This window comes from Macrobrachium rosenbergii, chromosome 31 (genome assembly GCF_040412425.1).
Source record: "Macrobrachium rosenbergii isolate ZJJX-2024 chromosome 31, ASM4041242v1, whole genome shotgun sequence".
NCBI lineage: Eukaryota > Metazoa > Arthropoda > Malacostraca > Decapoda > Palaemonidae > Macrobrachium > Macrobrachium rosenbergii.
In genome coordinates, this window is record NC_089771.1 from 1298308 (window position 1) to 1313363 (window position 15056).

The 15056-nt window shown below is 30.8% G+C and overlaps 1 long non-coding RNA gene across 1 annotated transcript; it reads right to left on the bottom strand.

The window, feature by feature from the left end:
- Window positions 1–672: 672 nt before the first annotated feature.
- LOC136855220 (uncharacterized) lies at window positions 673–5531 on the bottom strand. The gene is made up of 4 exons (XR_010857950.1): window positions 5397–5531; window positions 3047–3115; window positions 2786–2866; window positions 673–2033 (listed from the first exon to the last, which is right to left on the bottom strand). It is a non-coding gene; the product is annotated as an uncharacterized lncRNA (long non-coding RNA).
- Window positions 5532–15056: the final 9525 nt, after the last annotated feature.

The following is a 15056-nucleotide window of genomic DNA, read 5'->3' on the forward strand; positions in this document are numbered from 1 at the left end:
TGTCTGTATAGTTGCTGTGGTGATAGAAAAGAACACTGCAATCTTTGCAATGACCAATGTAACTTTAAGACTAGATGTATTTTAAAGATGGAATGTGTGGGAGTTTTGAGTGAAAAGGCATTCATATTAAATCTTGAATACTATTTTGACTTGGTAATTCATTTAATGCATTTTAAAATATTTTGTTAATTGATATTAGAATAAATCTATTTATGTAGTTAACATATAAGTATGATCTTGAGAATACTAAAGATTACAATTGATTTGTAATATTTTTAAAACAGCACCATATATATGATTATACAATCTGCTACGTTACAACACAGGTTCATAAAACAATTCTTTCAGCATTTATTTTATTTTTTGCTTTAAACATTAATCTTCAGTGTTAATGACCACTGTAACTATTTTTTATATTTAAATATTATAATTGATACTGGAATCTATATATAGTTTTAGCTACAATTTTCGAAAATGCTAGGCAACAGCTGATTTTGTTTATAACGCCATATTTTAGAAACACCCTAGAAATTAGATATCAGTAATGGGTCCTTACCTCGAATCTTTGTGCCACATAATTACGTGTCACTTGTAATATCTACAAATGGCAGAATGACTGACGCAGTGTTTATAAGAATGTCGAGGCTGTTATAGATATTTCATCAATTAAAGTTTTCGTGTGTGTGTGTGAGTGTGTGTGTGTGTGAGAGAGAGAGAGAGAGAGAGAGAGAGAGAGAGAGAGAGAGAGAGAGATAGAGATTTCCTTTACAATATCAATATACATTTTCAAACATTAGCAAATAAAAGGCAATAGTTTCGAAAAGGAAGGAAAGAAAGCAACGAACTCCTCACTTTCGTAGAAAGGAAAAAGTGACAATGAAAAAATTCCATTTCCCTCGAGTCGAGGGAAAGTACAAACTCCCCATTCCTCCAAAATTCTTCAATGATCCCATTTACCATGGCCCTTTCACTAGCTTTCGATTTTGGCAATTCAAGGATTTTTACTGCTAAAGCTAAATTTTCGTAATTTGACTTAACATTTTTTAAAAGGGAATGATTTCATCTCAGCTTTGATAAAGGTCATGATAAGGTCTGCTATATTCATGATTCATAGAATAACTCTGTGAGGATAATCCTTGCAGATATGAATGATCAAACTAAGGTTAATATCAAATGATCAAGTTCAGTTGTTCAATATTCACTCAGAAGAATAATTCCATCTCAGATTTCATAAGAAACTTATGAGAATGGTTGGTGTATTCATCATTTTATAGAATAACTCTGTGAGAATAATTCTTGATGATATGAATTATTCTCAAAAGATAATGCCAAATTATTAAGTCTAGTAGTTTAATATTCACTCAGAAATTACATTTAATTTAATTATACACTCTACCAATTTTGTCTACAAAGAGTTTATTTTATTGTCGATTAATTGATCTAATATGTAGACTAAAGACAGCAAATTTTTTTCTGTTGTATAAAATTTTGAAGTTGAGAAATATCATAAATATATAATAGCTCTTCTGTGATAATTCACCTTCAAGAAAACATAAATATGAAACTATAGACTGCTGTAGAATTTATTTAGAGGCCAATAGCTACTGCAAAATAGTATTTTAAGAAGTGATCATATTTTCAATTTAACCTAATAATAAAGGGGAAAGGAACCCAAAATAATAGACGTTTTCGAGGTTTGAAGAAGTAATGAAAAAAATGATTTAGTTACTGAAGCATTACAAAAAAGATTCTCCGTTCATTGCTGAATACCATGGTCTCTAAATCAAGAGAATCTTATTACAAAGAGAATAAAAAACTGAAGGAAAATCTAATTTGCATCAACTTATTCTGTGAGAGAAACAATACAATTATTTGTACCTCGGTGCTTTCATCAAGTCCTCTCATCAATGGTGTTTGCGGTGGTGATGTTTATTATGGTGGTGACTCTCTATTTCTGTCTCTATGGCCATTCCAGCAGCAACACCAGCTACCACTGAGCCAAGGAATCCTGGAATTTCATCCTGGCTAGAAGTCTGTGAAAAGGAGATATTGATAGAATGATTATATATATATATATATATATATATATATATATATATATATATATATATATATATATGTATATGTGTATGTGTGTGTGTGTGTGTGTGTGTGTGTGTATATATAAATATAATATATATATATACTAAGTTTCATTTATATATATATAATCTTTACATCACCAAACACTTCTATATATATATATTTCATTATTCTTTATGACCTAAAGATCTCTTCAATGACAACCGTCTAGACTAAGTTTCATTTTCTTTGGTTTCTCTTTAACGATGTCATCACAAAACTTTATAAATATAATTCATTATAATGAAATAACCTGCATTAATTTTATTGACAATATCTCATCACAATTAACAACATTCTTCTTTGGTTTCTGCTTCTTGGTAACGATGTCATATTCACAAAGCTTCGTAATAAAAGTAGAATTATATATATAATGAAATAATATGCATTAATTTTATTTGGAATATTTCATCACACTTAATGCCATTGATTGCAACAACGTTTAAATGTTTAGCCTGCATATATATATATATATATATATATATATATATATATATATATATATATATATATATATATATATATATATATATATATATATATATATATATATATATACATATCAACATTTAACATACTAACAATTTTTACGTCTAAGCCTTTAAGTTAAGCATGAGTACAACATTGTCAACATTAACCAAACCTGCATTATTGATAAACGAACCTCATCTTTGATGAAAACCTTTTCCTTAACAACTGTCTTGTTTGGTTTCTGGTTTTTCACAGTAATGTCAACATCACAGCGCTATAAAGTAAAGAGGGACATGTAAATGTATTCTGCACTATCTACTATATATAATATATATTATTTCATTCACTGTAAAGAAATACTCATATCTGGTACAACAAAATACATGAGCTGTTATATAACTTAAAATTTCTTAATTGGGACAATAAGTACTAATAAGATTACCTTCCCACTTACAACTATTTTTTCCTCGGTGACTTTCTTCATTGGTTTCTGGTTCTTAGGAATAATGTCAACTTCCCCTGACTGTTCATAAAAAAAAATTCTGAAATTAGCATTTTAAATAACAAAGTCAAACTGAAGAAGCTATTTCATATATACACATGAAAGTGTAAGAACCTCACTGTGGATCTGAACTGACAACTGCCTAAGCAGTAGGTCACATACACACATACATACACACACACACACACACACACACACACACACACACACATATATATATATATATATATATATATATATATATATATATATATATATATATATATATATATATATTCTTTCAACTTACTTGCTATATTATAACTACTTCTCTATATATATATATATACTGGATGGAAAACAAAACAATGTACATCACTCAAAATATATATATATATATATATTTATTCATATATATATATATTCTTTTGATATATATATATAATGGAATTTTCTATATATTTTTGTTATTAATCATACGGTTAACAATATAAAAAGAATGTCGATAAAAATATATATAAAATGACGAAACATTTTGAAACATTTCATTCAGATGATTGGGGAAAAGAGTCAAAGAAGAAACTATATTTCGAATATAGATAAAAGCTATATTGAATAATAAATATTGAATAATCATCAATTAAATTATATATATAAATAAAGAAAGATTTCAACCATTATCCAGTAAAAACAAAAAGAAAAAATTCATAACGTCGTATGTTATCGTTTCTTGACCCGTCGCTCAAATTATTAGGACATCATCTACAGTTATAAATTAAAACAGACATTCAGCCGCAAAACATAAACAAAAACTTAAAATAAAAATCATTCGAACTTAAACAATCAACTAAAACACATTTACAGATTAAAGAACCAATAAAAGAAAACTTAAAATGATACTTAATAAAAAGTGAGCTAAATAAAAACGAACTTAAAAATAAACTTCAAAGGATGATCACTGAAGAAGCGCACCTCTCAGGATGAAGAACTTGGCCACTTATTGGCCAAGCTAAAAGAGAGAACTGCTTCTCTTGGAAAAGTCTGAACATCAAACCAATTCATACAGGACGTTAAGATTTATTTCAATCATCCTGCTGTTCCCACTTCATTGCATGATGCACAAAGATTGTTTGTTTATAAGTGTCCAGAGCCTCCTCCTCCTCCTGTTTTTATGCTGTTTTCTTTTGAGTGTGTTTTCCTCTTTCATCCTGACTAAATTAACGCTCTCTGCTCTCCCTTTCAAGTTTATTTTTAAGTTCCTTTTTATTAAGTTAAGTTTTAAATACAAAAATAGGCGTTAAGTTTTCAGTTAACTATAGGGTAGCAAAATGATAGCCGAAGGCACTATAGATATGACTTTTTCTACAGGTTTTGGTTGATAATTATAATTTACCCTTCATTTTTGGCGCTCGAATCTAATTAACCTGTAATTAAACCCCAGAAGTCCATCCAACAAGGGGTTTCCATATATATCTTCATAAAGACAGAGCACGGGTACGTCTGTTTCGAACGGTTCATATCCCGTCCGGCAAGTGCAATAACTTGTTAACGTATGGGTACCCAACTCCCCCGGGCCAGTACTAAATACGGCGAAGGGACATTCCATTTGGCCGACAACAAACAGATGCACCGCCAGTATCAGAACCACAGAAAGTGTAGAAAAAAACAGTTGAAAAGGTAAAAATAGGCGCGGAGCTAATATATAGAATTACCAAGTTTTCTGTTATTGGTTCTTTAATGTGTAAATGTATTAAGTGTGATTGTTTAAGTTCAAATTATTTTTTATTTTAAGTTTTTTTTTATGTTTTGTGTATGTTTACTTTTAACTATGTATGCTGAATGGCCCTTTTTAATTTATAACTGTAGATGATGTCCTGATGATGTGGCCATGGGTCAAGAAACGCGTAGACAAATAAATGTATGTATATACTGGCTCTGTATGTGTTCCTGCGACCTTCTCCTGCCTACTATAGTGCCCTCCGATGTGATGGATTATATATATATATAGTATATAAATATATATATATATATATATAAATATATATATATATATATATATATATATATCATATATATAATGAGTAAACTCACTTGCGATTATGACTAAGCTCGTTGTCCCATATTTCCTTATCGTCTCTGGAATGGAAAACAAAACAATATACATGATCTACCTTACCCTGCATTTAGAGAGAGAGAGAGAGAGAGAGAGAGAGAGAGAGAGAGAGAGAGAGAGAGAGAGAGAGAGAGAGAGATTTAAAAATAAAACATTAAACTTGAAACATAACACTATTTCATGAACAAATTACTGAATAATAATACTTACGGAACTATTATTTTCTTCTTGTGTCAGGTCAGTCCACAACTATGGACTTCGATATGATGGAAATTAAAATATCTGTTCACTAATCCAACCTACTTTCGGCAGAGTGACAGGTAAGGAAGCTATGATATCACCTTTTGTATTAAACTGTGTAAAAGCTTTATACCATTCTATTGCAAGAGATTAACTGATAACAGTTTATCTCGATCTTTTGTAAACTGATGATTTTGTATCCCAAAATAATGAGTAATATTGACTGTATGTAAATATTATTTAGATATGATCAGTTTCGCAAAATCGGTCAAATATATTTTTAGAAAATGTATTCCGTTTGGTAGCTTACTGTAATTTTCCGTATATCATCCCTGTTATGTATTTATTTATCTGTTAGTTCCTTCATTTGTTCATGTAAGTATTTATTTGTTTATTTCTTCATTTATTTACCGGGGAGGAAAGGAAATCTCAAAACATGACTCATTTCAACAGCTGATTCTTGACTCGACTCCATGACGACCATTTGCAAACAAACCTAGTGAGTCATTGAACCACTGGCTTGCGCAGTATAGACAAAAGATTAATCCGAATATTTCTCAATGTATTTTGTGCTTATCAGTGATTTGTCATTAATTTATGATTAAAATGACTTATCAGACCTTCCGCAATCATCGAATATCTTGCTTTGTCAACGCCACAACGCTAATATTTTATCTACTTGTTTCATGACGTTACCACTGAAAGCGTATACCTTGGGTTTTTCTCAGTAACGCTAATCATTACGGTAACTGATACACTTGAGTTATTTTTCTATACATTTTATTATCGTGTATTATGTATATATATATATAAACTTGATATATATATATATATATATATATATAACATACGCCAATATATATAATATATATATCAATATATATCAAACAAATATATGGATAGATAGATAGATAGATAGAGAGATAGATATAGGTCCACACACAAACTTATGTATGTTTATTGTACAAGCTACAATAATTGAATTAAATACCTTTAACTAACTTTTTTGTATTTTGTTAAGCTCTGTCCATCTCTGAAACCTACAGTTTCTTAGGGTTATAAGTTCATCATAGAACGGGTGGGTATCGTTCTCAGCTAGCACTCTCCAGGTCCCGCGTTCGATTCTCCGACAGGCCAGTGAAAAATTTGAGGAATTTATTCCTGGTGATAGAAATTCATTTCTCGTTATAATGAACTGGAAAATAGATAAAGCTTCCGTTGCTAGGCAACCAGTTGGTTCTTAAAAATAAGTTTAATCCTTCGGGCCAGCCTTCTTAGGAGAACTGGTAATTTAAATAAAAATAAGAATAAATTAGGAGATTATGGAAAATATTTTATATATGTTGATATATATATATAAATATATATTAAATAATATACCCGTTATACAATGTGAATCGTAAATTCAATAAGAAAAGGCAGTCTTTTTCTGTTGTTAAAAGGTAACGACAACCTTATAAAATAAGCACCATCTCTCCCCATACCCTTTTAAGATGTTTCATATCCAATTTGAAAATGGTCTCAATTAAAAGCCAGTGAGCAAAACAAACTTTCCTTGTAACATTTTATACAGAAGAAGGATGTTTCTACGGTGAAGTTTCTCCAGTTTCTTGCTAAGTTCAGGTCAGGCGATAATTTCTGATTTATGAATGTGGTATCAGGTACCCAAAGCTCAGATGCTTGACTGTTCCTTTAATACTATATAAAAATCAAAATAAAGCAATAAATGAGCGTCGTTTAGGACCATTTTCACAAAAGCAAAAACAGCCGCGAATGTCTCATAAGAGTGGATGAAGCATTTACGTGGTAAATTCATTTTTGAACAAATAATAAAATTATTATATAGTTAACCAAAATGTATGAGGAGTTTTCATCATTTTAATTCAGAATATAGGCGTTTTTTTTCTGAACTGTAATTTATATCCACACAGCTCAGATTTCCCAAACCAAAAGTACTAATAAAATAAGTTTGAAATTTAGAAACCAATAAATACAGTACCTGACAAAATTAAGAAAAATATATATTTTTATTTATCATTACATCAATAATATTTATTTTACCCAGGAAATACTCGAAAATCCCATTTCTGGACTCTCTCTCTCAAAAATAAAAAAAAGACGTATTTTTCTGATTATGACATCATTAATATTTATTTCACCCAGGAAATATTCAAATATCTCATTTCTGAATCTCTCTCTCTCTCTCTCTCTCTCTCTCTCTCTCTCTGTAAAATAGGAATAAAATGATAAATTTCTTGCCCGATTATATCATTATTATTTATTCCATCAATTAAATACAGAAATGATTTGATGCTCTCTCTTTCTCTCTCTCTCTCTCTCTCTCTCTCTCTCTCTCTAGTAATCTCTTTTAAATATACTTGCTGTCATATGAAAAGCCCATGGATTTCAAAGCTTAAACCAAATGTGTTTCATTAATCCACCAAACTAAGCCATGTGTCAAAAGAAAGTGATTACATCAAATTTTTTTGAGCATGAATAAGGCTGAAGGATATTATATGAAATAGATAAGATTATAATGCAGGCAAGAAATTGAAATATCCTGATATATGTATATAAATATATATTTGATATATATAAAAATATATATATCAAAACCATAAATAATATATATATACAATATGCATAGTTGATAGTTGGTTTCTTGATCTTTGATTTATTTTTTATAAATTAGTAAAGACTGTTTTCTCAATACCTTCAATCTTCTTATATTTTTGGTGTTAATGTATATTTAAGAACAATAAAACAATGAAAATGTATTATCAAGAACTATGACAATACTAAATATATGTATATAAAATTCCGTGTAAGTCTTGTGACAACTTTTATATTGGCAAATGGGCAAGCACTGGAAAAAGAACTGAACAGCAAAAAAATGTGTCAGATTTATTCCCGACGTTTCAGTGGTATCATTTGTACATTTTAGTGAGAACAAAAATAAATAACATAAATTACAAAAAGGGTATAAATTTAAATTTAAAAATTAAGCTCAATGGGTTATTGAATATAAAAAATTAAAAATAGAAGGGACAATTAAAAAGGACAACGTAATAAACAAAACAAAATCTCTCTAAAAAATATACAATATAAAAAATATATATATAAAAAGTAAGAAGATATGGACCAACCTATTCAGTGGCAATGTTAAAACTAAACAGAAAACGAAAGACTAAGAGGTACAGTGTGCCGGCAGAGGTTTGGCTGTTTAACAAGGGGACGAGTCGTTTAATCATTAATGATTCCAAAATGGCCAATTCATGGCTGCTAGAGGCTCGCCTAAAACAGAAAAATCCTTATTTTCAATTGAAGTTTTACATATTCTAGAGTGATTTCTGATATTTTAAACTCTGGGTTTGTAATTTTACTGCCTGTCCTATAGCTTACTCCACGATGAGAGTCTATGATACCTTCAGAAGCCTCTGGTGGATCCAATATAAGTTCCTAAATTACATTTAGGACACGTATAGTTACACACACCCGGAGGACATATAAGGGCATAAACGATCTTTGTACTTAAATAAAGACCTCTCTTAGTCTTTCGTTTTCTGTTTAGTTTTAACATTGCCACTGAATAGGTTGGTCCATATCTTCTTACTTTTTATATATATATTTTTTTATATTGTATATTTTTTAGAGAGATTTTGTTTTGTTTATTACGTTGTCCTTTTTAAATGTCCCTTCTAAAAGTTAATTTTTATATATATAACCCATTGTGCTAATTTTTAAATTTAAATTTATACCCTTTTATGTAATTTATGTTATTTATTTTATACAGCCCTCGAAAATGTAATGACACACATTTGACATTTTTATATATATATATATATATATATATATATATATATATATATATATATATATATATATATATATATATATATATATATATATATTATATATATATATATATATATATATATATATATATATATATATATGTATATATATATATATATATATATATATATATATATATATATATATATATATATATATATATATATATATATATATATATAGTATTCTTCAGATAAAATAGCCTGTAATGCAACCAACAATAATTTTCATTCACAATCTAGATAATACTATTATCACAAGATAAGATACAGAATCTATCGACGAGAGAGTGTACTCTTGTGGTTCAATAAGAAATCACTTTCTAATCAGCAGATAAGATGATTAAGCTTTAGTCGTAATTGTCAAATCTTTAGTAAAATATTTTTTTTCTATTTATTACAAAAGAGTTTACAAATAATTATATTTTAAAGCTATTAAGAAAGATAATATCGACCAAGAACTTATGTTGTTAAGATTAACAAGCAATCAGATAAAGATATTCCTTGATGACGTCACGGGTTCCCAAAGGCTAGAGTCTACAGCAGTATTATTATTTTTTTTTATTTATTGTTCGCCGCCTAATAAACTAAGTGCATTCCTATGTGGAACTGTTACGAAATTGTAATTGAATATATTTTAAACTAATTAATCTCACAAGGCATTCCTGTTATATGATATGCTTTATGTTCCTTAATGTTTTAGGACAAATATTAATAAAAAGAAGGAAATATCTCTCAAGATGTGAAAATATGTAATTTATAATATTTATATAGTTTGTTAATATGAAGAAAAGTACACAAAGTGTAGCAGCAGAGGTGCGACAGCTGGAATCAGATTCAGCAATGCCCAGGGAACGCTATCATTTATTAACAGTTATGAAAAAACTAAATGAACTATAGAATTAAACGTAGGTATATGAATAATGTGAATAAACGTAAGAGCAACAGGAATTACAATTTGCAGAGAAATTTTTCCTAAAAGAGCGACATCACCAGCAACACACAAAACCTTAAAGGAACGACGATCCTAGAGAACACAGAATTTCCAAAATGTCGCCAACTCACGGTAACCTGGTCTTCGCAGATACTGTGTGTGTGCGAATTCCTGGGAACGGGTCTCGTTAATGGAAACTGGACTGATTTTGGGGGGAAAGCTAGCGCGCGTAAAAACGGAATGTTTAAAAATCCGAGAGACCAGAGGCGTTCTGTTACGCTGGCGAGGACTCGTTCGTTTCGATTTTACGCGTCTGGAGCGTAACTGGGAGGTATATGCGTAATCTAAAGACACACACACGCACACATACACACAATACATATATATATATATATATATATATATATATATATATATATATATATATATATATATATATATATATATATATTATATATATATATATATATATATACATATATATATATATATATATATATATATATATATATATATATATATATATATATATTATATATATATATATATATATATATATATATATATATATATATATATATATATATATATATATATATATATATATATATATATATATATATATATATATATATATATATATATATATATATATATATATATATATATATAATATTATATATATATATATATATATATATATATATATATATATATATATATATATATATATATATATATATATATATATATATATATAAATATATATGTAACGACTTGAGTGGGCCGTTATGCAGGTTCTTTAACATACTCAGGACGGGGCTGTCATGACTGACGGCAGATGCAACAAACAAAGGAGGAGAAAACAACAAGAACAGTAAAATAAGCTTAATATTAATTTATTTACAAAGTTAAGTTATAAGTATTTACAAGAGAGTCAGGTCTGGTAAAAAGATAAAAACCATAAGAACAAAAAAAAGCCAAAAGGCAGCACTAAACAAAATCAAGTTAAATAAACAATTAACTTCATAAAAAAGTAGCTTAAAAAAAGAGGCAAAAATAAACAGCAGCAAGCAGAAAATAAAATACCAAACATACGTCCTCCATCGGGGCACCAAGGCAGCCCTCAGCTGTGCAACAGGGACAAAAACCCACCAAACAGAAAACCCCGATGGAGACGTCAGGACAGCCTCACGCTGTCAACAAAGATGAGCAGCTCGTGGTCACACTACTCATGGTCACACTCCTCCTCTACGTCGCTCCACTTCGTAGGCGTGCTCCAATTGCTGCTCAAAACTCGACCAACGTCGACTCAAAAACTGCCTGCTGCTGCTGCCACTGCCGCTACTCGCTGCCTTACCAGACCCGACTGAAGCAAGAAACACGGCAGCTCACCAACGAAAACATCAAAACATAAAAAACTTGAAGGTAAGGAGGCAGCAATCCACAAAGGGAACGAGCGGGGAACCAGCAGTTCCGCAAAACCATCATAACGTGACAATATATATATATGAATCTGAGTGTTGCCTAATATAGAACCTAAAATTACAATAAAGATTTTTATACTAATTCTTTATAAGGATGTTACCCAAATATACGCATTTACAAATCTGCACAGCGTAAATGGGCGAGTTACGCAAAAACACACCTTGAGACTAAATAATGCCTACTTGCGAAAGCAGTATAAAATAAATAAAAGAACAATTAAAAAATGCGCCGAAGTTTTTGTTTCGCTGCAATCGAGTTTTCTGCACAGCCGCTACGGTGTATAATCATGGCCGCCGAAAAGAGATCTATTTTCCTGTGTCCTAGGTATGATGTTTTATGAGCCTCGGCCCATGAAACTTTAACCACCGGACGGTGGTAGCTTATCCTATATAGTTACCAGAAGCACGATTATGGCTAACTTTAACCTTAAATAAAATAAAAACTACTGAGGCGGCTAGAGGGCTGCGATTTGGTATGTTTGATGATTGGAGGGTGGATGATCAACATACCAATTTGCTGCCTTCTAGCCTTAGTAGTTTTTAAGATCTGAGGGCGAACAGAAAAAGTGGGACAGAATAAAGAGCAGACGGACAGACAAAGCCGGCGCAATAGTTTTCTTGAGCAAAGACTAAAAAGGAAGATTATAATATTCTGGAAGTTTTCTTCTTACTGCCAAATCATTTGCAGACATATTCAGGAAATGTTTTATCCAAAGGATATTATTTTCACTAAGTGTGATAACATCTCTCGCTTTTACTCAAATTCCAAAATGTATTTTCTGCGGCACTAAATGCTGACTACTTTTTAAATATTACTACATATCAGATATTAGAGAGTATAGTATGGTGCCATTAGTATCTGTCAATTATTAATATCAATATAGATGAAGTATAACTTAATTTTTTTTTTAAATTAACAAATATAGCAAAACATTATTATGAATCATATATATTAGTTATTGATTATAATATCTACTCAGTTTTAGAAAATAATAAATATAGCAAAGTAATGTTTACAATCAAATATATAACTAAAATAAAATGATGACAAATATACCAAACCATTATAAGAACCACACCCACAAAAAAAAATAATAATGATAATAACAAGAGAAGCATCAGAAACGAAATTCACGTCAGCCAAGCAGAAAGTTTTATACAGCGGTATGAAAGGTTGCGTTCACCAGGAAAATACGATTTCGGAATTCTGTTTGGAGAAGCTATTTTGCCTGAAAGCCCTTCGCTGAGAGCCTTTTCCTGAAGCCTTTTTTTTTTTTTTTTTTTTTACCTCTTTTTCCGTCTTTGCGCCTGCGTGTGTGTGTGTGTGTGTGTGTATGTGTGTTTTTAATCGCCCCGAAGCGCTGAAAAAAATATAACAATGCTCTTGCCAGGGATTTACAAGTCGTCCCCGATTCATATTCTGGACACCATATTCCCATTCCTGCCGCCCGTATTTTTTTTTTTTTTTTTTTCAGCTTCCATTGTGACTTCGCTTTTCTATTCTGATCCTTCTGCTTCTCGAATAAATGCTTGAATGTCTCTCTCTCTCTCTCTCTCTCTCTCTCTCTCTCTCTCTCTCTCTCTCTCTCTCTCTCTCTCTCCTCTCGGTAGTATCTAAGATTGGAGTTATGTTTACCATATTTGGTGTGTGTATGAGAGAGAGAGAGAGAGAGAGAGAGAGAGAGAGAGAGAGAGAGAGAGAGAAAGAAAGAAATACATATATAGAAAGAGAGATTTTCACCGTCAATCTAATTTCTCTCTCCCTCTCTCTCTCCAGTTGCAACTACGATTCGTGATATGTTTAATCTTTTCAGCAGCAGTGTGTGGATGTGTGTGTGTGTTTGTGTATACAAGAGAGAGAGAGAGAGGGGGGGGATCATTTCTATATCAAATATAACTGTATAGTAAAATATCTAAGTAGAGAAATAAATTAATAAGTTTCAATAGATGTTTTCAATAGCTGGATACCCTCTTGATATAAGGCTGGTTTTGATTCCAGATTCGTTTATGCAAGTGTGTATGTGTGTGCGAGCGTGTTTGTGTATATCTGTGTGAGCATGGTCATTTTCAGGTAAACAATGGTGGATAATTCTAAATATGATGGCATTTTTTGGCGAAAATTATTGGATACTTTTCAATATGATTTTTTTAAAATGAGTGAATACTTGTAAATATGATGGCATTTTTTGGTTAACATTAGTGGATACTAGGAAATATGATGACATTTATTTTTCATAATAATAAAAAAACTGTATTACAATAAAGTAACACAAAAAAGCAAAAATCCAAAAAAAAAATCGATATGGAAAAAAAAAAAAATAATAATAATTTCCACAAAAATATAAGTTAACTCACCGAGAAGACAGCCAACTTGTGACATTTGTCTTCTTCAAGAAAAAGACGTAACAGTCTCAGTAAAAAAAAAAAAAAAAAAAAAAAAATATTAAAAAATATACTGAATTTTTGTTCCAGAGTTTTCTGGGTTACCCCGTCTTTTCTCGTCCTTAAAATGATGGTTTGTTCTCACTCTGCCTCTGCCTCTGCGCTTTAGTGCACGATAATGAGGCGATGAAATTCTCATGACTGAAGAAAAGAGGGAGATTGAGCGGTTGGACCGTGAGACCCAGAGATCCAGAAAACAGAGGAGATGAATTACAGGGGTGCAAAGGCAAAGGTGGAACTGGGAGAAAAACTCCACAGTTGAACAATGAATTAATAACTATAGAGAGTGGACAGTAAAACTGAAGAAAGGAAGAGGCAACGGAGGTAAAGTAAAAGGCTGAAAATGTGGATGTTGCTAGAAACCAAAGGGACGCCTCGAACACCCTTTAATAAAACCTACAGTGCGCCATGTAAGGTGCTCTAAGGCCACTATCCTACTACGGAATGGAACGGAATGTAGAATTTAGGCCAAATTGAGAGAAGAAAGGCTTGAAAGGTGTAACAGAAGGAAAACCTCGCACTATGAAACGAGTGTCAGGAAAGGATGGATAGCAAGATGAAAGAGAGAATATGAATGGAGTACAGTAAAAGGAATGAAAGGGGTTGCAGCTAGGAGCCAAAGGGACGATTCAAACACCCTTTAGTAATGCCTACAGTGCACGGCAAGAGGTGCACTGAGGCCACTACCCTACTACGGGGACTATGATCATAATTATGACCCTCAAACAGAAGCCTTCAGCTGACCTTAAGAGAAAGGTGTTAACAAAAACCAAAATACAGTTCTAACCAGAACTGACAAACAAAATAGAGAATGCTTAGAAGTGGACAAACAAAAGAATTCATTAATTATTTAACAGCGAGGGATGTTGACAATGCGGAAGGAGTAAACATAATTAGCAAGGAAACTAATTTG